Source organism: Aedes aegypti, chromosome 1 (assembly GCF_002204515.2).
Source record: "Aedes aegypti strain LVP_AGWG chromosome 1, AaegL5.0 Primary Assembly, whole genome shotgun sequence".
Taxonomy (NCBI): Eukaryota; Metazoa; Arthropoda; class Insecta; order Diptera; family Culicidae; genus Aedes; species Aedes aegypti.
The window spans coordinates 236408450-236432996 of record NC_035107.1 but is presented as its reverse complement, the minus strand read 5'-3'; the positions used below and the strand labels follow the sequence as shown (position 1 = coordinate 236432996).

Sequence of the window (24547 nt, the reverse complement as noted above, 5' to 3'; positions counted from 1 at the left end):
CTAAAAGTGCTCGGAACAAAGTTTTTGCGAGAAATTATCGTATGAAAAGTTATTAAGAAAAAACTGATTTTTCAGTACCACCCTAACTTTTTTGTTAAAAAAAATCGTAACTCGTGAACCATAAGAGATATAAATTTGGATTCTTCGGCAAAGTTGCTCCAAATCGGTTGTTCTAAATCATTGTAGAACATTGTGTAGTCCTAAATGCGTCAGCAAAAAAGTTTATGTGCTGATCTCGTAAACCATGTGGGCCACCCTAATTTCACATCTCAGAAACAAATCTCTGAAAAATATGGAGAAACTTTGCCCAAGACACCATATATCTAAAATTGACGGTTTAGGCGCAATCATTTTTGTCTTCCTAGATATGGCTTTGGGACCAATGTGCATTGGGCTTCGTAGCCGTGCGGTTAGTGTCACCGAGGCATTTAACCGCATCTTGCTAAAGAGTGTTGGTTCGATTCCCGCCTCAGGCCGAAAAACTTTTCGAGATGAATGTTTTCCAATTGTACCACTGCACAGTGGTCCAGGAATCAGTTTTATGCGGAAAGATGCATTTTGAGCTTTAGAATGAAACATTAGACAAAAACGGTCTTCTACAAAGTTGTTTGTTTTAGTTAAGCCCTTTGTTTGGTGTTATTGAAAATTAGGGTGGATCACATTTTCATAGAAATTGTGTAACTAACTTTCTTATTTCTAGAAATAGTATTATACATGCTTCAGCAAAGTTATAGACCATTCAATTTCAAGCAACTTTGTCAAATAAGTTTTTTTATATCTCTTAAATTGATCGATTTAGAGCTTTTTTCCTGCAGTGACATAGGGTGGTCCGAACAAAACTGGTTTTTTGGCTCTAGAGTTTTCAATTCAAATTTCTCATCAAAGTAGTATTTGAAACACTTTTAGAACTTTAAAAAATGCGTAATTTGGTGAGTGAAGAAACTCGCTATCTCCTTCCGTTTAGGAGTTATTGTTGTTTTTCTCTCAAAAACATGCCTACTTTGATTGTGAATATCTCTGATTGGGGCAAAGATAAAAAATATCTTTCGACGACATACAATAGACAAAATAAAATTGTATATTATATCAAAAAATTACAGATATGTTATTTTTGTTACTCTTTGTAACTTTGTAGACATATTTTATTGTATCTGTAGAAATGAAGACATTTGTTGAAATCTGTACTTGGATAACCTAAGATATGCGTTAAACTCTAAATCCTGAAATCTGAATACATATACCCTAAAGATTTCTTAATATATACCGCGTAGCCTCAAATGTTCACATATTCTTTTAACGTAATAATACGTTAGTGGAATAACGTAAATAGAATTTACGTAAATGTTAGTCACATTATTGGAGCTTTCAGTGTACTATATTTACCGACACATTCTGTGGTCACCCAAATTGTACGCGATCAAACGACATGACCTTGACATCATCTGTGACTGAGAGAGCGCTCAAAACAAAATCCAAACTTCGGAAGTGGGGAATAATTCACATTCACAAATTTCGTTCCTACGCTAACTGAACGAAAGAACTTTGATTTGGTTGGCTTCATTTTTCTCATCTCGCAAAGTCATTTGTCTGCACTGACTGGACGTTTGCCATAGCCCGTCTCTAGCTCCTCAGCGTTTTGCTTGTTGCGTTTGAAGCCAAGCGCGGCATCACAATAATTTAATAATTTATTCGAGCTGGAAGTTGCGGTCAAGGTGAATATGGGCGCTTGATTGCAAAAGTATGCGGGGTTGATTCGAAGCGATTTACTTCAACAAATACTCCTCGTAAAACCACTCACGAGGTGGGTAAATGAATCATTTTGTTTGATAATAAATGTTCTCGTTTGAGAAAAATAAGTTTCTATCTTGTGGAAATTTTTCGTATTACTTGAGGGTAAAATTTTATCCCCAGAGAAAGAAGCTCATTCCATCTCTCGATTTTCGAAGCCACAATTAAGCAGCGTTGGTGTTCTTATGGTGTACTTGCGGCTCCCTCACTAATTAAATCCAATTTATCCCAAAACATTCTTGCACACATCATTTCAAGCAGCTGGATAGAATTTTTTTTCTCACAACGCACACGTGTTGGTATCTACCCGATCCACCTTCTTACTCCTTGCAAGATCAAAAATTCTTTCACCAGCACTTTACAAAAAACGCCATACACTATGGGACAGGAATCAAAATTCCGAGGGATCAACGTAATACACTTTCACTGAACCATCAGATGCAGATTCATGGTGTCTTCGGGAAAATTTCTCCACATTCTTCAGACATGTTTTCAGTGATGTAAAATTTCACATGAAAAGGTTTTTGGACTTTTGTCGCGAAATTTTGATTCAGCCCATAGTGCCCCGGAACGAAACAATGACACGCTGCAAGTGTGACTGGAGAGAAGACGACACAAGTGCAGTTTTCTACACACAAGGAGTGGTTGGATTACCACCACCGAGCTGGTTTCATTTGATGTCGTCTCGCAGCAGGATATTAGTGAACAAACAGCATCCTTTCCCCGTTTCCAGGGCGATTTTCTTCGTGGTGGAAAAAATTGACGAAGTACGATGCGGTGCTTAATTCGAGAAGCTTAAACGGCTTTCCGTGGCATCCAGTTGAGGACGTTTACTTGGAACGTGTAAAAATGCTCTTGGATTAACGCTTGGTTGAGTGTTCGTTTAAGTTTATATAGCCTACGCAACCCTGCAGGATATTTGGGAGTCGAAATTGTAGCTCATTTGCTGCGAGAAGTTCATACCCTTTTTTTGGAAAGGGTATCAAAGTAATTTGATGTTTTTGCACAGTGCTATGCATATAAAAATCAGGATTCAAAATTAAAAATTTAAACCATATAATAAGTTTATTGAATTCATTTCATTGAATTCAGTCGCATGCCGCCTAGATCAGCTTGACTAGGTTGTTGTAAAGAAAACTTTGTCGTCCTGTATTGAAGGGCCTTGATTCGAATATTTTTATGTAAGGAAGCCACGAGCTGTTCAATAGAATGTCCCAAAATTGTACTTTGTTAGAAAACTTGGGAGCTCAAGGTAAGGATATTGCAATCAAACTTTTGTATGGAGAGGAACTCCGAGAATTGACGCTTGAAGTTTGCTGCATAAGGATTTTAGAAAAAAATCCGATTTTCGTAAGTAATGTCAAACAAATATTTCTGTGTATTACATTTGTGATTATACTTTTTACAGTTCCACGCATTAAAAAAAAATCAATTATTTGTATGTTGCACGAAAATTTTGCACAATAATTTTTTGAATGTTCGAAAAACTTTTTTTATTTTTTATCGTCAAAAGTGGGTATCAAACTTGACTCTTATATTATAATATCATTTTTATTTACGGAAAGATGGGAAATTTTGTCAGGAAAAAAATAGCCGAAGACATCATATCCCTAATTTAACACATTTTACAGTTATTCAACATTTTCTGAGGATAGAAATGTGACTTTCTAGGTGTCTTGAATAATTTCATACAAATGTGATCCGATTTCCTACATATGTCCCCATAAACATTAAAATATCTGATGGCGTATTCTATTTCACATATAATTGTCGTTCAGTAGGGCTGGGTTTATAATTTGGTGGATAGGTTTTAGCTAATTAGTTTCATACAAGAACTGACTTATATCATCAACAGTCATCTATTTCATTTCACTAAATTCAAATAGGGTCATCTTTGCACTGTTCCGATTGTTCCAAATACTTTGAAAATAATTTCACTGCTACTGTGCAGCAAAGAAAATAGAGGCTTGAGCAACAACTTTTCTAAAATTCAGATGAAAAAATTATATCAAAATTGAATGTAATAAATGCTGTTTTCTTGTGATCCAAAAATTAAAATTGTTCAGGATGGCCTATAATAATGTTATGAAGTTTTGTGCTAACAGTATTACAAAATTGTTTAAAAAATATGGAGCATGTAGTGAGTGCAATGAAAATAAATATCTATTAAGCTACAAACTGTTTATCAAATAATGAATGCAGCTTTAACAACATAAATGTGTAAAATATGGTGCATCACACAGATTCCTTCGGTTTATGGGAATAATTATTAGATCACATGTTTAAGATATTCTGCAAAATAAAAAGGAACAAAAAAAGACTGTTTTGATGAAGAGTGCCAGAGAGTGACAAACGTTAAAAAGCTAGTAGCCAGCAGAGACCTGAGACAGGGGTTCGACAATACGTACTTATAAGCTGAATGTGATTGTTATGCCTTTATATTTAGCACTGTGACAAAACAACTTGACATTTTTCTCGAACTAGAACCATTTCACAGATTTTATTAAGCTGCTCGAAGGCAGGTATTTATGATTTGATGACGTTCCACGATATTGACTGGAAATCATCATTAATGTCGAATGTGACAAACATTCAGTTATGGGCAGTAAATCACTGTCCCAAAGCCAGTACCAAACGCTTAAGTTTAGGCCAGAAACATATGTTTACTCAATTTTCAAATGCATTTCGTTAAATTAAGTCTAAATAAACATTTTTTTGTGGATTTTGAAACTTTATCTTACCTCTTGGTTTAAACTCAATATTCTGGTGTATTTTGTTTTCCGTGTCCCTACCGAAATGCCAGATTTAAATATTTTTATTGCGATAAAAAATGAAGCTGCCGGTAGAGGGGTTGATAAGCAACCGGGCTTGTGTATTGCTGAATGTTCAGCAAACAAGCTGCCATTTTTCTGATCATCCAGTTCGCTGAATGTTCATTGAATTTTATATTGCTGGAATCACAGCGCAAAAAAAAAATCAGCAAAATTTTGCTGGTAGCCAGCAATAAAAATTTGGTGTGTACATGTAATTATCACCCATACACATAAGTGTGGATTCGATCCTTCCTGATTCAGCAATGACGTTATTCCAGTACACGGTCAAATCGAAAAGCGCGGCTTTCAACTGATAAATAGACACGCCAATAATATTCCACACAGATATAGCATAAGGCGCAATCCACAAATTACGTAACGCTCTAGGGGGAGGGGGGAGGGGGGAGTAGGCTCGAGCGTTACGACTCATACAAAAATTTGAAAATTTTCATACAAAAAGCATTACGGAGGGGGGGAGGGGGTCGAAAATTTCCAATGTTAGCGTTACGTAATAAATGGACGCCGCCTAATCAGTTTTGAATTAAATCGTTTCTTCACCATCTAGCACATTTTTATGATGTACCGTAAAACGGGGTAACTTTGATAATGTGGGACCCACAACATACTAAACGAAATAACAAAGTTTCTGTTGATCAGTTAAGCAAAAGTTAAGAATGCAAAAGTAGACTTTATATGCAAATATTAAAAATTTATAAGATTTTATCATTTTTGAAACGCTCACAAACAATCAGTTCTACGATCACTATTTCATGAAGTCACAATGAGTTCGTCACTTCCCGCATAAACCAAAACAATACAGCCACTGTTTCCGAAACCATCCGCAACTATTTGCGACAATTTATGAACAGTTCCATAGAACATCCAAAGTAACAATAAACCAACAATACCATGAATGATTTTTACAGTTTGGGGAATGGTATTTGGGAAAATAACAATGTAGGGAATAGGCGGTTAAGTTATGCAACCATAAAAAAATGCCGATTTTCTCGAACATTTTTTTCCATTCACAATTTGAGGAACAGTCTATATACTGTAACAATCCACTGTAAAGCAAACTGTATCTAAATAGTGGAACAATAAAGTTGGTACAAAATTGAATAACGTATGTGTAATATCTGTTTTATGGTGCTTTATTGTAATTTTTACCCTATGCCATACTGTTGGTTTCTCTCATTTGAAATAAATTGACGAACACAAGTTTAAAATATAAAAATTGTATTTATATTGCCATCGATTCTAATGACACACTAGCGTTCATGGTGTTATTGCTGACACTATTTTTCCTGTTGGAAGTTTCACACTCGTTTCCATATGTATCCGGATTGCAAATGGTCTGGTCATGTCGTGCCATTGCTTTCCTTTCACTTGTCCAATGGGGTACAGGTTCTATAAAAGAAAGGAGACAAACAAATTTTATTGTCATATTCCTTGAATAGTATACGCCGCGCGGCGGTTGGTTTGTTTCCCTTAGGGTACTTGCAAAATTTCACGCGATCTACCTTTGAGAGAACGACGCGCCGCACTTAAGCAAATACCGTATTGTTATTCTCCCATAAAGGTTCATTCAAATATTACGTAACGCAAAATTTGTCAATTCTAGACCCCCTTCCACCCCACGTAACATCTTTTGAATGGAAAATTTTAAATTTTTGTATGGACCGTGACACTATGTGAGACCCCCTCCCTCTCCATGTTGCGTTACGTAATATTTGAACAGCCCTTAAGAACCATAACGGGGTGAGCAAAGTGCCGCGCGTCGTTTCCGAAAGCCGCGTGAAGTTATGGGAAAATACCCCAGTAAGGACAATCACTATTATATGCCACTAACACTTACCTTGCAAAATCTTTGAGTGAAGTTTTCGATTGGTCCAAATGGAAAGGCAAATCCGAAGGTATATTTCATTGCCATTTTCCGCGGTGGGGATCTGATCTGGCTTTGCGTTGATTACCCGAAGATAGCATCTTCCATTCGATCCAAATCCGGCCGTCGATTACAGGGGAAAATTCTGCGGTTTCTGCAATGACGATGAAGCGTTGTGATGGGCAAATAACACCGACAGCACACAAGGATCAGCAGGCGTGTCACGGAAACCATCAAGAGCTCTTTTGGTATGAAAATAGACTTTTTTTTCACTAATTTGCACTCTTTTACAAAATTTTCACTTCTTTGCTTTTTTTACTTCAAGAACAAAATAAACAGGACACGCTAAAAACAATTTACAGTAGATGTAATTTTTTTTTGAAAAATATTGGTTTTCAAATCGACTAAAATCGGAATTCTTGATACATCCGCAAATCTAATAAATTTGGACAATAATGATTTTCGGATCAGTTGTGATGGAGGGTAAGATAAATTCTATTGATTGATGAAAATGTAAACATAGGTCTGTTAGTTGTTTTAAGCATTTGCAGCTAAATGAATTCAAAATGTATACGCTCACCAATGCGTGCAACGGTTCGCCAAACTGTTAAGCATTTGTAATATATTAATTAAATTAACATGTGTGAGTGTGTTACGGACTCGTTTGCGGATATACAAAAGTGAACCATTTCGCGAACTTTGATGCTATGTTTCAACCATTTCCCACGGTTTGACAGTTTTATATAATTGTACAATGACACTACAGTTTAAGTAATTGTTACTATTCAGTATTTAATACTGAAATGATTCTTAATTGTCTTCAACTTTGAATTGCGTACTGTTTAACATAAAAGCAACTGTTTGTTATACGTTAACTGTAACGAAAATTGGTGTGTTACTGTTTTGAATGTACGACAAATCGTATTTTTCTATGCGGGTTATCCTTGACAGCCTAGTTGTAGCAGAACATGAATTCGGTCGCAAATCTCTTAGCGAAAACCATTTATATAAACTGGGACCACTTTTGTAATCTCATTCAGAAATTTCCAAACAGCGTTAAACGCCAAGAGGTATACAACGTTTTATAAATGTTCCGTAATGCATTCAATATTGTTCGATTTATACTCCATTATCAAAGTTACCCCAAAATAGAAAACCGACTTTCGATTATTCGAAAAATGATATATCCATCCAGAATAAATCTTTTGTCAATCTATCAACTGCAATAGATAGTTCGGATACCAGTATTTGTTTTAAAAATATATATTATAATTCTTTGAAACAGCATGCATAAATATTCAAGTTTTCTTCAAAAAACTATTAAAGTTACCCCGTTTTACGGTACCAAGCGTTTTGATATCTGAAATGAACTTCAGGAGAAATTTTCAGAAGAGTCATAGGAGAAGAATTTAGAATGGCTGGAAGAGTCCTCCGGAAAACTTCTTGGGAGATACCTGGAGAAAGATTCTCCTATAAATTCTTTGGGTGTTCCTCGAAATTTCCTTGAAGATTTCTTGGCGAAATTGTATAATGCTTATGTATAACCCGACAATCGTGTACCGTATGGAACTCGTCTATCTGAAACACTCCGGACTTTTTATAAGTCACGCGTTTTATTTTTTAAGAAAGAGTAGGGTGCATGTATAAAATTTATTGCAAAACGTGTCATACAAAACTTAAGAGTAACTGCTCATAATGTGGTGTTAAGGATTTCAAAAGCATTCGATTTTGTGTGAAACATGTGAAATCAATTTTATGCTCGTTCATTAATACAGTGCTGTTCTGAATAATAGCAGCGCAAGTCGATTTTCATACAAAATGCTCAACTTAGACATGCTGTAGTTTTGTTCCCTATCAAGCAATCGAGCTGAAATTTTCTCCACAGAACTACAAATATGATCAATTTTGTTACTACAAAATTTCAGATTTTTCTGAGTCCCTGTCGAAAAGTGAGACACTAGGTGAAATTTTTCGAAAAAATAGCAGTTTTTCATTTTAAAATTTTTCTTCTACAAATATTTTAAACATTTTCGGTTTAGGTGTAGGTTTGATAAGTAGGAGGAGATTGTTCCAATGGTAAGTGATATACAATTTAAAACTATAATGTCAAGCCGAAATTCAAATTTTAAAACTGCTATTTTTTCGAACAATTTCACCTAGTATCTCACTTTCCGGCAGGGGCTTAGAAAATTTTGAAATTTTGTGTTTACAAAATTGGGCATATTTGTAGTTCTGTGGAGAAAATTGCAACTCGATTGCTTGAAAGGGAACAAAACTACAGCATGTCAAAGTTGAGCATTTTGTATGAAAATCGACATGCGCTGATATTATTCAGAACAGCACTGTAGTTGCCTGGAGGGACAGAAAGGGGTAGTGACCTTCCGAAAAAAAAATTCAAAATCAACTGATTTGCAAAAAAGATAAATATTTGGATCAGCATTCATATATATGTTTAATTGTTCTATGATTTTGTTTTGTTTTGAATACTTCTCGAAGCCTAACTACAATCAGACTTTGATCGAAAATCTTATTCGCTATGGATCTTGCCAGGAATCTGCCAACCATCTGATCTGAAATTCAAATGAATTCTCATCAGAATGGATCATTGAAGGTAACTCTTTCGGCACACACCGCATCAAAGCAGCGGCGCCACGGTATATGGGATTTCAAATTGTGACAGCATCGCTGTTATGTCAAACACACAAGACTATGGTGGCGCTATCTGTGCTTTTCCTAGTGCCCGTTGTGGTTATTTTAATGATCCATACTTCGAAGAATTCAAGAAACCGATAAGAGATAACAACACATAATCAGTCGGAATTTCTTCGGCCATCTTGAAATGCATAATTCAGGAATTCATCGTAGAATTATCCAAGAAACCGATAATAGGTGATTCCATATATCCACTGCGAATACCAACAAGGGGACCTTATATTCTCGGGGCCCAGATAGCCGTAGCGGTAAACACGCAGCTATTCAGCAAGACCAAGCTGAGGGTCGTGGGTTCGAATCCCACCAGTCGAGGATCTTTTCGAGTTGGAAATTTTCTCGACTTCCCAGGGCATAGAGTATCTTCGTACCTGCCACACGATATACGCAAGCAAAAATGGTCATTGGCATAGTAAGCTCTCAGTTAATAACTGTGGAAGTGCTCATAAGAACACTAAGCTGAGAAGCAGGCTCTGTCCCAATAGGGACGTAACGCCAGAAAGAAGAATAAGACCTTATATTCTCAAAAATATATTTTTCTTCACCTTGTTTAAGAATTTAATCAATAACCATCAAATAATTTATGACAAAAACCGTCCTTGAGAATAGCCTTTTCTCTCATCGGAGAACTTCTATGAAACCTCTACCCAATATTTCCAAACTTTCTAGTTTGTAGGGATTCCTTCAAGTATAAATCTGAAATCACCTCTATGAATCTTCATACATTCTTCAGGCAATTTCTTCATGCATTTTCTCATGAATTCGATCGATCATCGTACCCATAATCACGCTTTAGGAATTATATATTTTGTTAAATCACTTTAAGATTTATTTTTATTTGTTCATTAAAAAATCAGATATTTTCATGGAGGAGGATGGATTTAGGATGGATTATTAAGGTATTCTGGGGAAATTTATGTGAAAATCTCTGAATATGTATTTTAAATTATGCTCAAACCAAAGCTTCTGAAAAATAGTTGTTTCTAGTAAAAGAAGTTCTTATATGAGCCTGTGTAGGATCTAAGGTAATTCTTGATTCTTGGAGTAGTTGTTGATATTAAATCACAAAGAATCCTTGAAAGTATGCTAGAAATAATTTCTCAAAAATATTTTAGGATTTTCTTCAGTTTTCCTCACAGATATCCACGAATCAAAATTTATACAGTCGCCTCTCCACATCTCGATATCAAAGGGACCATCGAGATAGAGAGAGATGGACACAAAGAACAAGTTTTTAATGAATACTTGATGGAAAACTACTCCGGTACCAATAAAATAAGAAACAATCAGACGTCATTTTGCGTTCTAAACTTGTTTTGCATCCCAAAATTTTGGTCTAGTTACCTTCGATAATGCTCATATCGACATATGAAGAGAAAATTGGGAACAAATAATTAAGAGATATGAAGACATTGAGAAAAGAAGGATATCCAGATATGGAGAGAGTAAATACATGCAGAATGAAAAGGCCAAAAAAATCATCAACGTAGGGAGAGATAACGAGATATAGAACATCGAGATGTGGAGAGTTGACTGTAATCTCTAAAGAAATTCCTCCAAGGAAGTCGATAGAAATCTGGAACATGTATGACAGAAGCTCAAATAATACTAAAAATGCAGTTTACACCGTCTTCAGCAAGAGCTACACAAACTGAACGATCACTTAGATTAGGCAAAGAACAATACGAAGCACCAGTGATTAATTTTCGTTTAACAAAAAGTTTCCACCAACTGTAGCGGGGATTGAACTCACACTCCGAGGCACTCACAACACGCCTAAACGACTGACACCGTTAACCGGATGGCTACGAAGACAACATGGGATTATGTCTAAATAACGATCTTGAAGAAATTGTTTCTAATATTTTTTAAATAATTCCTGGAATTAGAATTGCAGTGTCCGTGAAACAATCCCTAAAGGAGTTTTGAATATAATTCCTGAAAAAAATCAAGAGCAAATATTCGAATGCATTTGTTAAAACTTGAATGTATCAATAGTGAAATTTGTAAATTTTGGATGGATTGTTTGAATGAACAGTTCGAAAATCTGTTTTTGGGATGCCTGCAGAGATTTGGGGGTTAATTTGGAAAAAAAATCTGAAGAAATTACGAAGAGGTTGGGGGTCTAATGTTTGTTTTAATGTTTCTGTTTAATCCTTTTGTTCTGTTTCATAAACAAAAGATCCTGGGTTCAATCCCATTTCTCCGTATTTTGTAGTTGTATCACTCACTTGTTTCTATCTTCCACTCTTAACATATCATCTTTAAACTATTCATTCATAGCCTTCGCTAGAACCAAAGACGGAAACCGTTCCCCTACGCTTTCATTCTTCCATCATTCCATCATTTCCTTACGCCTGATACATAGACAATCTGCTAACTAATAGCAACTTTCTGGGTGTGAAGACTATGTGAAACTAAGATACTTTACATACTTTGTTTTTTCAAAATCGATCTAGACTAACATTTGGAAAGGGTCTAACTTTTTAAGGAACCCGTCTTTTTTTATAGACCCGTATAACTCGAGAACGGTCAGACCTACAAAAAAGTGATGTAATTGGCTGAAGTTTTAGAAAAAAAATTGAAAAAACAAAAATTCTACACTGAAAACAAAAATTATTTTGTAATTTTTGTAATTTAATTTAATAAAAGTCGACCATACATTGCAAATTGGGCATATTTTAGGGAAAAAAGTTTTTCTAACATCGAGTGTTAATTGGACTTAAATTTTTTTTTTTTTTTTATTTCGCTTTAAAAAGTCTAGTATGATCATATTTTCAAATGATAAATGAGTTTTAATCACAAAATAGATTATATTTGTTTTATTGGGAGTGGCTAAAAGAAAAAAAAAAAACGGAAATATACAAAGTTTTTTTTAATTAGATACAATTGATCTCGCACCAAACCGCTTATGAAAAATGAACTCCGTCTAACAATCCGATGGGTTGGAGAGATATCACGATAATATTTCATTTCTTATTTGGTCAAAGCCAATCTAAATAGGTGTCTAAAAAGGGTCAATATTATGCTAATGAAAAAAAGTCGTGGTTTGTTTTATTATCATGCATAATAATTTTTATCATTGCTATGTATCCTAAAACGTAGTATCTGCACATAAATATTTACATTATTTTTTGGGCTTCACTAAATAAATTGAATATGTTTGGTTCATCATCTGAATTGGTATACCGTTTGGCTGCAATTTGTGTATCACTAATAGGCATAAAACAATGATATTTTTAGGTACCAAGGACAGTTTTAACCTTATCAAGCAATTCCACCAATTCCTCTGACATTTTAACATATTGTTCATTAGATACATAACAGAAATTTAATTTGGTGATACATTTATTAGTTTGTTTCACTGTCCAGTAGAAAAGTTCTCGCGGAGTTGCGATTGTGTTTCCATAGTCTTTTGCAAGAATTGCTCTTTTTATCATTCGCTTGAGAGTGCCATCAATAGCGTCACATAGGCCTTTGCCGTGGGATGTGGCAAAAAAGTGTCACTCTGCTTCCAATCCATGTATTTTCGTGAAATTACATAAGCTGGAAGGACATAAAAATAACTTTTGAGAAATTTATTTTTTGTTTAACAAAATTTATCAATTTTGAAATAAATAGCTGAACTGCTACTGTGTCATGGGTCAAGTATCGTTGCTTGGGAATTATTCGTTGTTACAAAAACTTTTTTCCATTAAATATGCCCAATTTGCAATGTATGGACGACTTTTAGTAAATTTAATTACGAAAATGTTTGCTTAAGGATGATCAAAATCTGAAATGGCCGTTTTTTTTAAATCGACTTTAAAGTTTTGAATCATTTTTTTTTTTCAGTGTTAGAAATGTTTTTTTTTTCAATATTTTTTTCTAAAACTTCAGGAAATTTCACGACAGTCCCCCATACAACACTTTTTTGTTGGTCTTACCGTTTTTGAGTTATACGGGTTTATAAAAAAGTAAAAAAAACTTTGACCCTTTCCTAGATCCATTTTGAAAAAAAAAAATTACGAAAGTTTCATTGAATGCTGCCAATCCCTTTGTCGAGTTGGCGTGAAATCCGTCAAATGCATCATCAACTCCTATTCCTTCCTCTCATTGATCTGCATTCTGACATTGCAGGCGCCAGAACTTATACACTGAGGCTGTCTGTTAGTCCTAAGCAGTTATCTGGTTGGTTTCTTGTGTAAGTGCAGCTGATCTGGCGATACTGGAGTAGAAACCGCAGGCGGCCAATCAAACTCAAGGTGAAGCTCACGGTGTCTTTGTGCAGGAACTTTATTATAAAAAATAGGTAAGTCTGAAATTTCGAACTAAAAACAATTAGACTTTGCTCTTTCATTTGAGACCAAAATCAAAAAAATCGGTCGGGGGGTCTAGAACATTTTTTTTTATTTTGTGTGAAGTATTTATGGATAGGGTGCAGAGCTACCTGTGCTCTTCCAAGATTCACTTTGGCATGAGGGTTTTTCTCGGCTGAATTGTCTGAAACTTTGCAATGAGAAGCACTCGAACGCGATGCATATTGTGGCCAAATATGAGCTCAGTAGATTTCAAAAAACCCCACTGCCGAAGTGAATCAAAAGTACCAAGAATAGGATCCGGCTCCCTATGTGTTTTTGTACCGACGAACATTGCGTTGAACGTATGGAGATACGGGACAAACTGCAAGATCAAACCATTTGAACACCTTGGCATGGAAGGTAAAATTGTTCTTGGTCAGAAGAGCTGTAATAAGCATAATTAAATTGGTCATAATGATGTGAGAAGTTATTAGGGAATATTTCTCGCAAAACTTATGGTCTCGTCCTAAGGTGAAGATGCATCGAAGTCAAACCTCGAATTTTCAAGAGCACAAATCTAGAGAACCTGACAACCTTTTGCGTTTAACATTTTATTGATTGGTCGCCACCAGCGAGTGAACAGTGAGTTACCGGTTGTCTGCTTCTCTAGACTTGTGCTCTTGAAAATTCGAGGTTTGACTCATTATTGAAAAGAATTCACATGGTTTTGGCTACCTATACTAAGTTTTTTAAAATTCATTGCGACTAGAGCTACATAATTTCATCAGTTTTATCTTATTTTGCCAACAAAACAATAATTTGTGAAATCTGTATGAATATTCTGTAGGAATCTGTATATGTGCACGCTGAATGGAGGCCGCACGGCGATCAATGACTTGACGGTAAATCCTTTCGTTTGCTCAGTAATAACAAGCTACACACCTATGGCTTTTAGGACGAGGTCATTAATTATGCGAGATTTCTCTTTTTACTCGTAGCTACAAAAGTGACTCATCCGCCTTTCAAATAAAACAATTTCAGTTATTCGAATTCACTGGTAGAGAGCTCCGCATGTGGTAAACCTTGTAACATACTTGCCTCTTGGTGCTGAAAAATATGCTATTTTGGATGGTACCGTTTTGATTCATATTACGGACACTTAAGGCCCCAGTGAAGCGTTACTCATTAAAAAGCATGTAAAATATATCAGTTTGTATGATTCCTCAGCGTCATCGAGCCATAAAAGCCCTTAGCTTTCGAATGGTGGGTCAAGATTTTGATTCCGCAACATGAATAATTTTAAATAAATGAAAATGTGTAGACTTCCCATGATTCTTATTCCGGACGCTTCCTTACTTTTGCCTTGATTTCCGGACACTTTGATTCCAATTCCGGACAGCTCATGAAAATCATAAATAGATAAGTCAAATGATCGATCGAAATCGTCAAACCACTAAACAGACGTCTACTCAGTTGAGCATTGTAAATTTTCATGGATATTCATGTAAAATGTTTATTAAAACAAGCTTCGAAAATGCGAACTTTTGAACGGCAAAAATTGAAACATTTCGTGTGAAATGTTTCTCATACAAAGAAGAGTGTCCGGAATTAAAAGCTGTCCGTAATATGAATCAAAACGGTATTTAAAAAGCTTCAAATCTTATAGTTTTTAAGTTATTTTCTTAATGGCACAGTGTTTATGAAAAGATAAGAAACTAACATCATGAGGCTAAAATGGGTTTGGGATTTGTGTACATGTTTGCAGGGCTATAATCCCACATTAAGCTAAATACAGTCATCTCTCCCTTACTCGATATTGAAGGGACCATCGAGTTAGAGGGGTATCGAGTTACAGAACACAAAACCAGTGCAACTGCCATCCAAGGGACCATCGAGTTAGCCATGAAAACCAACTTTTAATATGGTTCTCTAACTCGATATCGAGATACAGAATATCGAGTAAGGGAGAGTTAACCGTAATAGCAATCAAACTCATGAATATTTCTTCTGCTATCCGTCGGATTGAATTTCTCTCTTCAGCAAATTTTTTATTATGGTTTGAAGATTGAGTTTTTACAATGGGATAATAAGTTTGTACTTACATTACAGTACAAACGTGTTTGGAACAAATCTCAAAATTTCTTCATAGTAATTTCCATATAAACCTACATTATCTTTGGGCCACCTTTAAATCACCACCTAGAAAGCTGAAAATTTCACAGAACACTATTTTTATAGTAAGGATGGTAAGAAACATATGGGATATTGGATTCTCAAACATTTTCAAATTTTAAATGGCCCTAATGTACATAAACACATAGATACGCAAATACAAACATATTTGCAAGTCACTCAAAATCAAAAAAAAAAAATACTCTAGACCCCCCGACCGATTATTTTGGTTTTGGCAGCAAATGAACGCGAGAGACCTAGACTTTATTGTGGCGAAGTTTCAGACTTACCTATTTTTTTGTAATAAAGTTGTTCTACGAAACACACCGTGAAGCTCAACAAATTAACGCAAGACATGTTTTGGTTCTACTTTGCTCTACTCTGGAGGTTGGGTGTGTTCATAGTTTCACGTTTCATGCAAAAAAGGTGCAGATGTTGTGTATGATTCATGACTGAATCTTCAAGGTCACTAGGGGGAGCTGGCGGAAATCCTGGATACACCCATGTTTATTGACGATGATCCATTCAAAAACCACAATCTAACTTTCTCTGAATGTAGAAAAAAAAACCGTAAAATGACGTGAGTGAAGTCAGAAATTCGAAAATTTAGTGTAACGTAACTAATGAATCCTCCATATGCGATTGGAACTATGTACTGCAGAAGCTGTAATAATAAGAACCAGTCCATATGACGAACTGACGCCCAACCTCTGGCCAAATCTTCGGCACCTGATTCCATTCGTACGATTCCGTCGGCTAAAGCCGACTAGCAGCATGGTCTTTCCAGTCAACGAACCACCCACTACGCATGTGCATAAAAATCCCGCCAAAACTCGCTATCTTCATCTACATCTGCCAGCATAATAACATCTCATTACACTAATAGAAGCAGGAGGCTGTCACATTTGATGAAGCGCACTGATAAAGGGCTCTCGCACAGACCGTTCCCGGAGCTGGAGCGAGAAGCAGCTGGAAACCGAGATTCAACCGCGCGGTAGACTGGTGGGTACTATTGTTGAGTTGCCACCGCACAGTACCCTAAGGTAAACACTACAAAGTGGATGTTCGCCACCGCTTGGTTAGCTGCAGCGGAGTACAGTTCGATTCGAACCTTCATCCGGATTGGTCGCCTGTCGTCCGAAGGACCTCTCGGAAGTGAAACCGCGGCGCGCCGCGTTCTCCATAGGACTATTCTTAGTGATTTTGGGTGTTTAGGTCAGTGTCTGCTGGAGGCCTTCACCTAGAGCGCAGTGCTGTAAATCACTGTTATTTTTTGCTCGCGGAATGTGAAATGGTTTGGAGTGACCCGGTTCCTGTTGTCCCGTTGGAAGCAGTTGGATTAATGCGTTTTTGGTGACCTTTTGGGAGTGAATTTATTACTGAAGCAGTGACGTTTGGTGCTTGTAAGTGAAATCGCGCGTTTAGATTGCACGGTGTGACTGAAACCGTTATTAACGGAATAACATGATCATCAGTTCGGTAACGATCACTCGAAAGATATGGTATCCTGGCATCCTATTAGTGAGTTTGAAAAAGTTTCATCGAGGAAATTGGAAGTTATCGTGATTTGAAGATTTTGTGACATATTCAACGAATATTGCAATGTTTGAAAAAAATCTCGTACGACGCATCATTCACTCGCACTCATGAACGAATCAAGTATCTACCAGGTTCATATTCAACATTCAAAAGATGTTAATAAGATGATATGTGATTCCATGTGAATTTGAAGGAATTTCGTTACGTAGGGTAGGTGTACCTATTATGGATGCAATATGCCAACAGTCTGAATACGTATAAGTTTTAAGACGCGCTACTAAAACATGAACATGACTTGTTGATGTTTATAACTAGTATGAAACCTTGTGACACAGACGAAATAAATAGTGTTAGGAATCATTTGGCGTAAGGTTTCTAAAAATTTGTTTTGAAAATCATTGTTTTTGTACCAATTATGGTAATGGTGTTCCTAGCATTCGCCACAAAAGTGTACCAATTATGGACCATCAACTATTCTCACATAATGAACTCAAGTGTCATCTGGTGCAATCGATAATGCAAAACTAATATGTTATGAAGTGATTGATTCTAACATTTTCCAGAAATATTGTGTTAACTTGACAATAACTTTATTTAAATCATAGAGTCTCCGTAGCGCTTCTACATTACTACAGGTGCGATGGTTTCACCTGTTTATATGAGAAACTAAAACGCTTACGATTAACTTAACCTAACTCAACCTAGATACATAACGTAATTATCGTGACAATAACAGATTGACACGAAACCAGGGAGACAGCTTCAGAATCATTTTCTAAATTTTATTGAGAATTCTCTGCAGAGATTTCTTCCTGTTATTACAATAGCTAGTCCATATTGGTTTAGTATACAACATTGCCGACCGGAAAAATTGTTTGAAAATCAAAAGCTTGTTCTTAAGACAAAGTTTTGATTTTCTATTAAGGTGAAGGTGAATCGAAGCCAAAGTTCAAATTTTCAAGAGCACGGATCTGGAGAACCTAACATCCATATGAGCTGAAAGCCTAACCGATTGGTCACCACCAGCTAGTGACCAATCGATTAAGTTTTCAGCTTAAATGGATGTTTAGTTCTCCAGATCCGTGCTCTTGAAAATTACAAGTTTGGCTTCGATTTATCTTCACCTTAATAAGTGGATAGAGACATTTTACATATTTGTTACGTTTGACTTGAAAGTTCAATTTTTATCTAGCATGAGCCCTACATACTTAACTTCATATGACCAATTTATTGGAACCCCTCTCACCGTGAAAATATGCTTTATGTAGGAATATTTTAAGTTGAGTTTTGGAAGCATTAGGATATATCTTCTTCTTCCAACAATGTATGTTGGAAAATTAAAGTTTTTTTTATTAATTTTGTAACCATGTTTTCATGCCAAACACGGTCGAATGCTTTTCCTATGTCTAGAAGAGCAAGACCAGTAGAATAGCCTTCAGGCTTGTTGGAACGAATCAAAATTTGTTTAACGTAAAGGTTGATGAGTGGTCAAATGAACATGTCAAATGCGAACGGTTCATTGGCAAAAATTGAATTTTCGTTGATGTGGACCATCATTCTGCTCAAAATGACCTTATCAAAAAGTTAACTGATGGAGGAAAGCAAGCTGATACTCATCAGCTAATTGAGTTCATTTACTCTCACTAAGTAACATATATCCATCGGTGGAAGTAGCTTCACCGGACAAAAATATACATTTCGGTACGGGTGTCCTTTATCAAACTGCTAAGAAGGTGACATATGCGTGCGATAATATTTCAAAAGGTATATGTTTTGAAACGTATTGCACGAATATTCTCATCAAGGCATAAATAGATATCAGCAAAATAAAGTAGTTTGGATCATCATTGGAATATCAGCCGTTACATTTTAGTGAAACAACACAATTAATCTCTGTTTTTTTCCCAATATTGCCATAATTGATACATAACCCACCAAAAGTATGAGATCGTTGCAATATCAATAAAGTGATTTATCAACAAAAATAGATAATTGCAGAGGATTAAAGACGTATTTTTAAAAATTATGTCAAAAATACATTGATCTAGCATCTCAGAATCACGAGATTATATTTATTTTGTGTTGCAATACGCGATTCCATCCTTATGATGGGTAGTGTAAATTGACCCATGTATCGTAATTCCCATGTGCTAAATTTAAGGGTAAATCAAATAATTATACTAATGAAAATTCGAATATCTTTAAGATGTGACCTCGGCGTTCAAAATATATGAATATGATGACGATATTTCATCGGAAGAAAGCAAATCTGTATTGATCAGAATGTTTTGACCTACCTTCTACAGTATTTCAATTAAGTTTCGAATTAAATATCTTAAATTTTAACCCTTAATTTTTGACAAGGATGCTGGTATCAATGGTCGTAATGTATCAGTAGATTGGATTTTGGAATAAAACGTATATTTTTTTTTGGTGGATAGATCGTCTCTAAATTTAGTTGATTATCTACTGTTTAGCTTTTTATACTATCAAAATTCCATATAAATAATTCAGTGCTTTGGAAAGTCCGAGCACGACAATTTTTTTGCGGGACGCCAGGATCTCGTCCGGTTCGCGTTGTGCAAGTGTGGATGGATTACCAACTGGTGAGATCTTTCCATGTTTATATTATCACATTTCTATCGTAGTTGCGTTGTATGTTATTCAAAAAGAAACTATGGATGGTTTGTCACTACAAGTGTCGGCATAAACTCTTGTTCCTGTTTTATATAATTTTAATATACACAAACCTTTCTCTTCTCGTCATTACTAAAAAGATGTTGAAAAGTTCGACATTATGAATGTTGACGTAATTTTCTACCCACCTTCTACCCATAACTTTTCATCGCGAAACAAAAATGCAAAAATAGTTTTAAGCAGGAGTCGTATTTCTTCTTCTTACCCTTGGATCCTAGATATTTTCCTTCATCACTAATCAATACGCTTTCCGTGATAATTGTGGAGATGCAGAGGTATTCTCGGTCTCCAGAAGCAACAATCATTTCACACTAGCATTCTTTTTCCCATCTCAACTGGCTGTAAGGACTTGGCCGGCGCTCTTATTGTTCAATACGCCATCTGCTACATTGTGCACTTCAAGAATAAGCAGAAAGTCCCATCCCTTATTCATTTGGATCGAAGTGCAATTCTTACCAGTTCCGATCAACCACGGAGCGGAAAACACTGACATGTAAAGCCAGTCTTTGCTATGCCATGCTATCAGAAAGTCATGAAAATAATTATGTTTTCACAAAAAATTGCTCCCTTGCACTAAATGATGCCGTCGTGTTCCAGTAGTTGATCAACTGATAAAGGCAGTATGTTAAATAGATGTATAAAAATGGAATTTATGGAGGAACTCTCGGAAGAATTCCTGGACAACTCCCGAGGGGATCCTGGATGAATCCTAGGAGCATTCCAGGAGGAACACTTGCCAGAGATTCCTGGATGAACTCCGGTAGAATTCCTGGTGGAACTGCCAGCGGGATTCTTGGAGCAATTCGCAGCGAAATTCCTGAAAACAGTACGGCAACATTATTGGAGGAACTCTGTAAAAATTACGGTAGAAACTCCGGTTGAATTTTGGAGGGAACTTCGGAGGAATTATCGGTGGAGCTCCTAAGGTATTCCCGAAGGAACCTGAATGAAGAACAAAGAAATTCTTGGAGGTATTTTGAGGCATTTGCGGCGGAGCTCCAAAGGAGGCAGAGTCCTAAACGAAATCCCAGGAGATATTGCTACTGAAATTCCTCTGAAAAACTCCTGGAGAAAATGTTCGGGGGAGTTCTTGGAGAAATCCTTGTAATCCCCAGAGGAAATCCCCGAAAGAATTCCTGTAGGAAATGCCGAAGAATTTTCCTAATAAAATTTCAGGAGAAATTCCTGGACGAAATCTTCTAAAGCATTGCTGTTGGAAACCTCTTGAGGAGTTCTTGCGGATATCTCCGGAAAAATCCTTGAAATCCCAGGAGAAAGTCCTGCATGAAATCCCCGGAGTAAATGGAAATTGGAATGGGATTGGGATTTGGGATATCCCCGGATAAACCCTTGATATCTCCAGAGGAATCACTTGAGAAAATCCTGGAGATAATTCTCGGAAGAATTCCTGGAAGGTATCTCAGCAGGAAAATCTGGAGGAAATATCCGGGGGAATCCCTGAAGGAAATCCTCAAAATAATTCCTTGACGAAATCCCCGAAAGAAAATCCTCCTTCTGGAGAAAACCCGGGGGGAATTCATTGGGGAAATCCCCGGAGGAAGCAGAATAGCAAATCGCTGGAGGAAAAAACTTGTCCTGAGAATAATCCCCGGTGGCATTCCTGGAGGAAACCTCCAGATCAATTTCTGTAAAAATTCCCGGTGTAATTCCTGGAGGAAATCCCCAGAGCAATTCCTAAAGGAACTCATCGAAAAAATCCTGGAAAATATCCACGGGAAATGCCTGGAGGAAATCTTCGGAGAAATTCCTGGTGCAAATTCTTAGAGAATCCTTCGATAAATTTCTGGAGAAAATCCCCGGAGGAATTTCTTAACAAAATCTCCATAGATAATCCTAGATGAAATCCCCAGAGAAATTCTTGGACTAAATCTGCTTAGAAATTCCTATTGGAATTTTCCTGACAAATTCGTGGAGAATATCCCCAGAGGAGTGCTTGGGGAATATTCCCGGAGGGATCCCTGGAGGAAGCCCCCGAAGAAATTCCTGGAAGAAATCTTCCGATACATTCTCAAAAAACAAAAACCTGGAAGGAATTTCTGGAGAAAATCACTGGGGGATTTTCTTAATTAAATCCCCGAAGGAATTCCTGGAGTAAATCTACGTAGAATTTGTATAGGAAATTCTCGGAGGAAATCCTTGGAGGAGATCTCCAGAGAAATTCTCTAAAAAATCCTCTCAGGAATTTCTGGGGAAATTCTCAGAGGAATTTCATAATGAAATACCCGGCGCATTTCCTGGAATAAATCCCCGGATTTATTCTTGACGAAATCCCCAGAGTAAATTCTGAACAAAATTCCAGGAGGTATTGCTATTGGAATTCCCCTGCTAAATTCCTGGTAACAATTCTTGGAGGAGATATCTTCGGGGATATTTTCGGAGAAATCCTTAAAATTAGCGAAGGAAATCCCCGGAAGAATTCCTGGAGGAAATCCTCGGAGGAATTCCCGGAGGAAATGCCAAAGGAATCCTGGGATGAAATGAAATTCCCGGAAGAATTCTTGAAGAAAATCGCCGGAGGAGTTCTTGAGGATATCTCCGGAGAAATCCCTGAAATCGCCGGAAGAATTCCTGGTGAAAATCCCCCACGAAATTCCTGGAGGAAAACTTCGGATGAATTCTCTGAATACATTCCCGAAGGAATTTGTGGAGAAAATTCTCGGAGAATTTCCTGGAGAAAATCCCCGAAAGAATTTTCTGGTCGAAATCTCCAGGGGAATTTCTGGACGAATGAAATTCTCGAAGAAACCCCGAAAGGTTTTCTGGGGGTAAACCTCTGGAGGAGTTCTTCGAACAAAATTTCTTGAGGAAATCCTCGAATGAATTCTGGGAAGAGTTCTAGGGCGAAAACCACGGAGAAAATCATTGAAAAAATCATCAGAGGAAATCTTGGACGAAGGATTCCCTGGGGGAGATCTTCTGAGGAAGTCTCTGGAGGAAATTCTTGGATGAAATTCCTGTAGAAAATGCCCAGAGGAATTGCTGGAGAAAATCGCCGGAGGAATTCCTGGAGGAAATCTCCGGAGAAGTTCCAGGTGTAAATCCCCAGAGAAAAACATGAAGGAAATCTTCTGAAAAAATCGCCGAATGTTTTTTTTTTTGCAGATAATCCTCGGAGATAATCCTCGACGAAATCTCCATCGGAATTGCTATTAGAAACCCCTTGAAGAATCCTGAGAAATTCCTGGAAGACGTCCAAGGAGGAATTCCTGGTGGAAATCCTGCTTCACACTCCGAAAAAATCGTGTGAATTTACGTCTTTTGGATGCACATAAAAGAAGCGAACCGAATGACGTGAATTTATGTCACATTTCAAATACCATAGCGTCTGATTCGGGAAATGCCGATCATAGTGATATCGTTTTCGCGTCCTTGAACGTGCAAAATTACATATTTTGTTCAATACATCTTCAAGGACACATTTTTGTGTCGTTTTATCATTTTCATCATGTGCCATTCAGTTATACTATGAATTACGTCCACAGTAATTTCCATTATTTTTTTGAGTGTAGGCACATCGAATGAACATTGATAGAATTTTTGGAAACACTTCTGGAGATTTCTGTAGGAGGTCTTTGTTGAGGGAGCAAACTTCAGATGTATTCCCGTAGAAATTCGTGGTAGAATCCATGTACGAATTCTTGCAAGAATTCCTAAAGGATTCCCCGGAAAATAAGCTGATGATTCCTGGAGGTGTCCCTGTATGAATTCCTGGAGGATTCCTCGAAGGAATTGCTAGTGAAATTGCTGGAAGAGGAATAAATATTGTTTAAAAACCAGCAGCGACGGAATATCGTTCCTGGGTTTACTTACCTCAAATGAATAGGAACTAAAGACGGCGGTTGTTTCAGCGAGAAAAACCCGCACTGGTAAACAAACAAACATGTGTCAAAAAAATAAAATTTCCAACGAAATAGAAACAAATAACTGGAACTCGGTGCAAGCTCCAATTTTCCAACATGGTCCAAAAATTTGAAACCAACTGATGACTTGGACCACAGGTGAAGTTGCCCTAATGTCTTGTTAGCTAGTTTTAATTATATTTTTAATCATTCAAATATTACAAGCTTACAAAACATTCAAAATAGGGACGCGAAAGTGTTGTTGCAATTTCGTCTTGGATCAAGTTGAGTGAAATAAATCGTATTGTTAATTACAAATAGTCAACATTTGGTTGAATTGCTCGAAATTCGCATAACACAGCGTGACAGAAACAACATTTTTGTGTGGCTCAAGAATCAAATTAGTTGTTTCTGGTAAATTTTGATCTTCTGAATCTGATGCCATCCTCAGAAATGTTCCTGTACGTCACGATTTTGTGTTACAGGTCGTCAAAGTTGTGTAGAACGCTGAGTTCATATTTTTTCATGAGATTTAAAATACAGTTTTTCATACTTTTTAGTGATATAATCTACCAAACCTGCGAAATTGGACTTCACCTTTCATGAAGGCTTAAATTTGGTTCAAATTGGGTACTACAATTTTTAATGAAATCTTGTTTTTATTTAATAACACGAAAAAGCATGTTACTGTTACTACTTTAGCAATTTTTCCCGCTCAAATAATGGCTATATCATGTTTAAACTTTAATTTAAAAATTTGGTCCATAAATGAACCTTGACACTTTTGATCATGTTTGACGTTCGCTT

General features: G+C 36.6%; 1 protein-coding gene and 1 long non-coding RNA gene across 2 annotated transcripts in view; one reads left to right on the top strand and one right to left on the bottom strand.

The window, feature by feature from the left end:
* Positions 1–5820: 5820 nt before the first annotated feature.
* Positions 5821–6793, bottom strand: LOC110674638. The gene is made up of 2 exons (XR_002499059.1): positions 6457–6793; positions 5821–6008 (listed from the first exon to the last, which is right to left on the bottom strand). It is a non-coding gene; the product is annotated as an uncharacterized LOC110674638 (long non-coding RNA).
* A 9770-nt stretch (positions 6794–16563) lies between these two features.
* LOC5564696 (octopamine receptor) overlaps positions 16564–24547 on the top strand; it is a 307231-nt gene continuing 299247 nt past the window's right edge. Inside the window, exon 1 of the mRNA XM_021837305.1 lies at positions 16564–17047. The gene's annotated coding sequence lies outside the window, so the exon portion shown is untranslated. The remainder of the gene's footprint in view (positions 17048–24547) is intronic.